General features: G+C 41.9%; 1 long non-coding RNA gene across 1 annotated transcript; it reads left to right on the top strand.

Moving 5' to 3' along the window:
• Positions 1-2,055: 2,055 nt before the first annotated feature.
• Positions 2,056-5,497, top strand: LOC125536978. The gene is made up of 2 exons (XR_007295393.1): positions 2,056-2,565; positions 2,903-5,497. It is a non-coding gene; the product is annotated as an uncharacterized LOC125536978 (long non-coding RNA).
• Positions 5,498-5,948: the final 451 nt, after the last annotated feature.

Raw genomic sequence — 5,948 nt, 5'->3', positions numbered from 1 at the left:
CGAAGAGGCTCGGGGTGGCCATGGCAATAGCGAGCAGCAGCGACGGATGCGCTCGAGGGCCTGTAGCGGCGCGGGGGGCTCGCAGGGTGCGGCTAGCACGGTGCCCGTGCTCGGTCGCCATGGCTAGTTGGAGGAGGGAGGTGGGGGTGACCCGGGGAGTTGGTTGGGCTATGCGCTGTGGCCGATAGGGCCCAACCGCATAGTAGTTTTTTTCTTTTCTTTTCTTTTTTTTCTTATGTTTTCTAATTTTCATTACCGTTTTGTATTTTTCTTTCACAAAAATCAAATTTTGTTAAATAGGAAAATTGTCTCATAATTACTATGCAATATTTTGTACCTATCCACAAGTTTCACATATTTTTGAAAAGCACAAGTATTGGTTTATTTCAAAATGGCCAAATTTAGTGATGTTGGGCCACTTTAAATATATCTAGGGGCATTTGGGGAATTCAAATTATGTTGGTTTCTTCATGAAAATTAGTTAGTGAATATTTCAACACAACGAACATTTTTATTTTGTTGTTTGAATAGTAGTATTGTTACTTTATTTTAAATTTGAGTTCGACTTGAATTTTGATTAAGGGATTGTATTAGCAAAAAGGTGATGACATGGCACCTTTGGGGGGGAAGATTATTATAGCACGATTATCGGGGTGTTACAAAGTTGCATGGCAATATATCCCGGAATGGCTATGGAAATGCCATGATAGGTAGGTATCGTGGCTGTTTTGAGAAAGATATTAGGAGGCTTATGTGTGATAGAGTGTATCATATCACCCATTTGGATGCACCTGTTAAGTTTGCACCGATTCTCGAGGTGAGAAAGGGCAATGCATGGTACCGAAGAGGCTAGCAATATGTGGATTGGTGGGAGTGTTGTATTAGTCCATGGACTCATATTAGTCACAAAGAACTCATATACTTATTGGTGAAAGTTTTATTAGCCCTCGAAGCAAAGTACTACTCGCATGCCCCTAGGGAGGAGGTTCGTATGAGTTAATCATCATGCGCGCCCAATTCAAACAGCACACAAGGATTTCAATCGGACATAAAAATGCTCAAACCTCCCCACCATGCCATGACCGACACTTAAATGAGTAGTTAATAACAACTTTAATATCGATATTTCTACTAACCAATGAACATGAACTAATACCCTTTCATATTACAACATCAATATAATTAAATCATATGTTTCATATTTAGTGATCGACATGAGAGTTTTTATTATATCACTTTATATACCTATCATTTTCAGAGTAGTATTAAAACCCGTGCAGATTATCACTTCCTATTTAAGACACTCTCAAAAATATTTAAATGAAGCATGAGAGTGCAATCATTTCTATAAAATATAACAATCGGCGTGCTCTAAGAATATAAGTGAAGCATAAGAGCAACTGCATAGCTCAAAAGATATAACTGAAGCTCATGGAGTATTGTAACAAATCATGATGAATGTGTGTCTCTCTCAAAACATGTCTCCAGTAAACAATGATTTTGGCAAACTAACAAGCAAACAAAATAAAACTATGGTACAAGACGCTCCAAGTAAAACTCATATCATGTGATGAATAAAAATATAGCTCCAAGTAACATGCTGATGAATTGTGGACGAAAGAGGGGATGCCATATGGGACATCCCCAAGCTTAGACACTTGGTTCCTCCTTGAATATTACCTTGGGGTTTCTTGGACATTCCCAAGCTTAGGGACTTGCCTCTCTTTATTCCTTCATCCATCGTGATCTCACCCAAAACTTGAAAACTTCAGCACACAAAACTCAACAGAACTTCGTGAGATTTGTTAGTATAATCATCAAATAATAAACCTTAGGTACTATTGTAAACTCATTCATAATTATTCTTGCATAATACCTACTATATTCTAACTTCCCCATGGCTAATACCACTAGATAGAATCCATAGCATCACTAAAATGAGCACACTATGCAATAAAAAACAGAATGTATCTAAAACAGAACAATCTGTAATGATCTGAACAAAAATCATACCCCCTCCGTCCGGAAAAAGTTGTCACTGTGGTCATTTTGCGAAAAAAACCTTCAGCTTTCTCCGACCAAACCCGCGGTCCATCGTCTTCGACACAGCGCAGCTCCACTTTGTGGAGCACAACCATGTCGTTCCACCGCGCCGCTCCACCGTTTCTCCGGGACGCCAGCGATGCCTTGCAGCTCCACCATGCCGCACCGTGAAGCTTCACCGTTCCCTGCACAGCTCCCCCGCTCCCCCACGCAGCTCCCTCGTTCCCCTTTTCCCATCCCTAAAATTCCCACCTTTCCCCATCCCCTTCCTCGACTGCCTCGTTGCTGAAGTCGCCGTGCTACGGACGACATGGGGTCGCTCATGGATTCAGCAACGAGCTGCGCTATCATCCTCTCCCCTCTCCTTTTGGGATGCGGGTGCGGATCCCCATTGACCTGTGGATCCTCCGGTCTTCCCTCCCTACACAGCCCATGGAAGATGTCTGTGGCGAGCGAGCTGAGCAGGTTGGATCACCAGAACGGCGCCGCCGTCGCGCCATCCTTCCAGGCGACCTGCCCGTGGTTAGTGGTAGTCTGATCCCAGTGACACTGAATACTCCTATAGGCCATGAACACTGACCCTTTATTTCAGTGAAACGACAATGACAATGTCAGTACAGTGCATAAAAACTGAATCTTTAATCCCAGTTCAGTAGTGTGAGCATTGTATCAATTGTTAGAATTTTGAGATGACTCCTTACTATACTTTCCTTTTGAGTTAACTTGGCCATGCCCATGCCTTCCTTTTTGTTAACTTAATTTTAGTTAATTAACAAATGTTTCTTTTGTAAGTTACTGCTATGGAAGTGAGTTAACTTCCCGTGCTCATGCCCATGCGCATATCATTTCATTTAATCAGGTGCATAACCCTGACGGCGACAGCTCCTCTTCAACATCCCAGGCTCCTCCTCCATGTCCAACTGCCCAAGTGCTCTGCAAGTCTGCAGGTCCTTCTCCTCATGCCCAAAGTCTGGAATTTTGATCTTTTTGGAACCATTTGTCTCTGAAGCAAAATAATGTGCAGTAAGATTCTGCCATTTAGTGCAGTAAGATTCTGCCATTATGTTAACATTATGTGCAGTAAGATTCTGCTATTTTGTGTCTCTCCATTTCAATTGTCAATGCATATTGATCTTTGTATTGAACAAAACATATAGGCTATTCTTCGAAAGTTTGAGTATTGATTTCAGAAAGAAAAAAGTGTTGCCATTAATGTATTGACAGTACTGGTGCTGATGTTAATTTGGACACCTCGAAGGATTTATTTATCTTTTTTCGTTAAAATGGTGGAAGGCTCAAGTAGCCCAAGTTAAGACATAAAAATTCAGATTAGAAACTAGTCCTAGTAAAAGAATGAGAAAATGCCAGAATTAAGAAGCAAGTACTCCTAGTGTGGCCACTCTGTAGATGAATTAAGAAATTCCAAATTGTTTGAATTGGGACAGTTGTGGTGAATGGGTCAAGTTGTGCTAGTTAGGTTTGAAACCATGACAAAATTCAGAAAGGTCATGTAATGAAATTTGATTAATGTTGTCCTACAGTGTACTCATGTAATGAATTTTTTGCAGTAGGGCTAGTGTTTTCAAATAATTCCAAGTAATTAAAATAAATCCAAATAATTCCAAGTAATTCAAGTAAATTACCTAAACATGCTCAGTTAACAGAACCTGATTGTTAACAGAACCTAAGCATTTTCTTCTTTCTGATGGTTGTTCCTGGAGCAACTATGGAAATGGAGTCTGTACAAAAGGAGTATGGAAATGCATAAAGTCTGAACTGACCAAATGGTACGGTGCTTAGTGTGTAAGATTGATCAATTGATCAAGATTACAAAAGAATGCACACAGGGAGCATTAAAAGGCACAAAAGGAGATTTAATTTCAGGTTGATTGCTTAGTCCATCACCATAGCACTTTTTCCCTAACACTTTCGACAACCATAGCACTTTACTGAACATGTACATGCAATCCTACTGGAGTACTCCTTCAGTACATGTTCAATTGTCCAATGTAATGTAGGAGGAGGGTCAACAACAATTAAATTGTCCAGTGTCATGTAGGAGGAGGGTCAACATCAAACTACTACAGTTGCATGGCATTATAATCTAACCCAATAATTTAGCAAGAAGCTTTTAATCTAACAAAAGTCCGAACCTTCAGGAGCTACGAGCTAACAAAAGTTTAAAACATTGAAGTAAAGAAAGTAGTAGAGATATCATCCTCACAGACTTGTTCCTTTTTCTTTTCTTATTAATATAAACATCGTGACTGAAATTTGATCTACCACTAGACCTACAGAAAATGGACACTTATTGATTCCCATTCAACAATATAGTGACAAGTGATGATAATAGGACTAAAGGGGTGCAGCAGCAACTTGGTAAATTCCGTTTTGTCTGAAAAACAGTTAACTGAAACTGTTAATTGTTTCTGGGATTTCTGAAACTTGGGAATGCACCACTGGGACAATGTACAGTCACTATACAGATTAGGATATTACTCACAATTCAAACTTGTGTACTGCCAAAAAGGTTCAGGCTCAATGCTGCATTGCTGAAAATATACAGTAAATTTTTGGAGTACAGATTAATTGAACCCTGAAAATTTAACTGAATTTTACATCCTTCTTCTTCTTCCTGAGGAACGCAAGCTCTGGGGGCAGCACAAGGAGTAGGGCATAGGAGCAGCAGCACTGCCACGTGCACGGGCAGATGGGTTGCAGCAGAGGCGTCCACCACCACCACCAGCAGCAGACGGTCCTGTAGAGGAGCTCTGGGCGGAGGAGCAACGGTAGCAAGAGCTGGACCTTCTTCTTTACCTGCTCGTCGGCGTAGCCGATGCTGCTAGGACTGGGCGGACCGGCATCGCCGCAGCCGTCCTCCTCCTCGAGCCCCTGGAACTCTTCCCTCCTCCGGGACGCGAACGTTCTGCTCCTGCCCCTGGACGCGGCCGTCATGTACCCCTCGTCATCGTCTTTGTCGGTGATCTCATGGCCGGCGGAGGCGAAGACCATGGGCAGTCCAGAGGCATGGAGGGAGAGCACGGCCAGGGCCTCGCCGCCGGGGGCGGATTGGGGTCCGGATCAGGGGCCAGGGCCTCGCTGGTGGGGGCTCCAGTTCTTCCTGAGGAACACGGAGCAGCAGGAGCTTGAGCAGCCTCTGTGTGGCCGGCGCAGGTTGGCCGTCGTCGAGCTCTGGGCCCGACGGCTGGTGCCGGCGGTGGCTGGGGCGACCACGGCGCGGGCGGGCGACGGAGGAATGAGGAAGAAGCAGTGGGGGCTGATTAGCAACAGTTTAAAAGGTGGTAGGGTTTTTTTGCAAAATTACAAATGAACTAAGGTGCTGACAACTTTTTCCGGATGGAGGGAGTACTTTTGTAACTCCACAAATTCTAAAAAATAGGATAACATGGGAAATTTGTATATGAATCACGTTAAAAAAATAAGACCAAGATCACATTCGAGTAAAAAAAGTAAATTCCTGCACGTGGCGCAGAAGTAAATCCCAACTATCATCCAAATCATACCAAAGGCTTTACTTGGCACAAACACTAACTAAAAGATGAAAACACAATCATTATAGTAGCAATAATAATTTTTGCAAATAACAAGATGATAACTATTGGGTTATCTCCCAACAAGCTCTTTCTTTATATCCATTAAGATAGGCTTGAGATTTTATCGATGCTTACATGAAAGATAATAATTGAAACACAAAAAATCATCATGTAGCATGTCAAAAACACATTTAAGTATAAAATATTACCTATGCATAGGCATTTTATAAGTAAACAAATTATATGTACAAGCAACTTCTAGCATCATATGCAAATAGGAAGAATGAAGCATTAAGAATTTTAACACAAAGAGAGGTAATTTAGTGACATGAAAGTTCCTATAACTACATT

This window comes from Triticum urartu, chromosome 2 (genome assembly GCF_003073215.2).
Source record: "Triticum urartu cultivar G1812 chromosome 2, Tu2.1, whole genome shotgun sequence".
Classification (NCBI taxonomy): Eukaryota; Viridiplantae; Streptophyta; class Magnoliopsida; order Poales; family Poaceae; genus Triticum; species Triticum urartu.
This window is presented reverse-complemented; position numbering and strand designations above follow the sequence as displayed.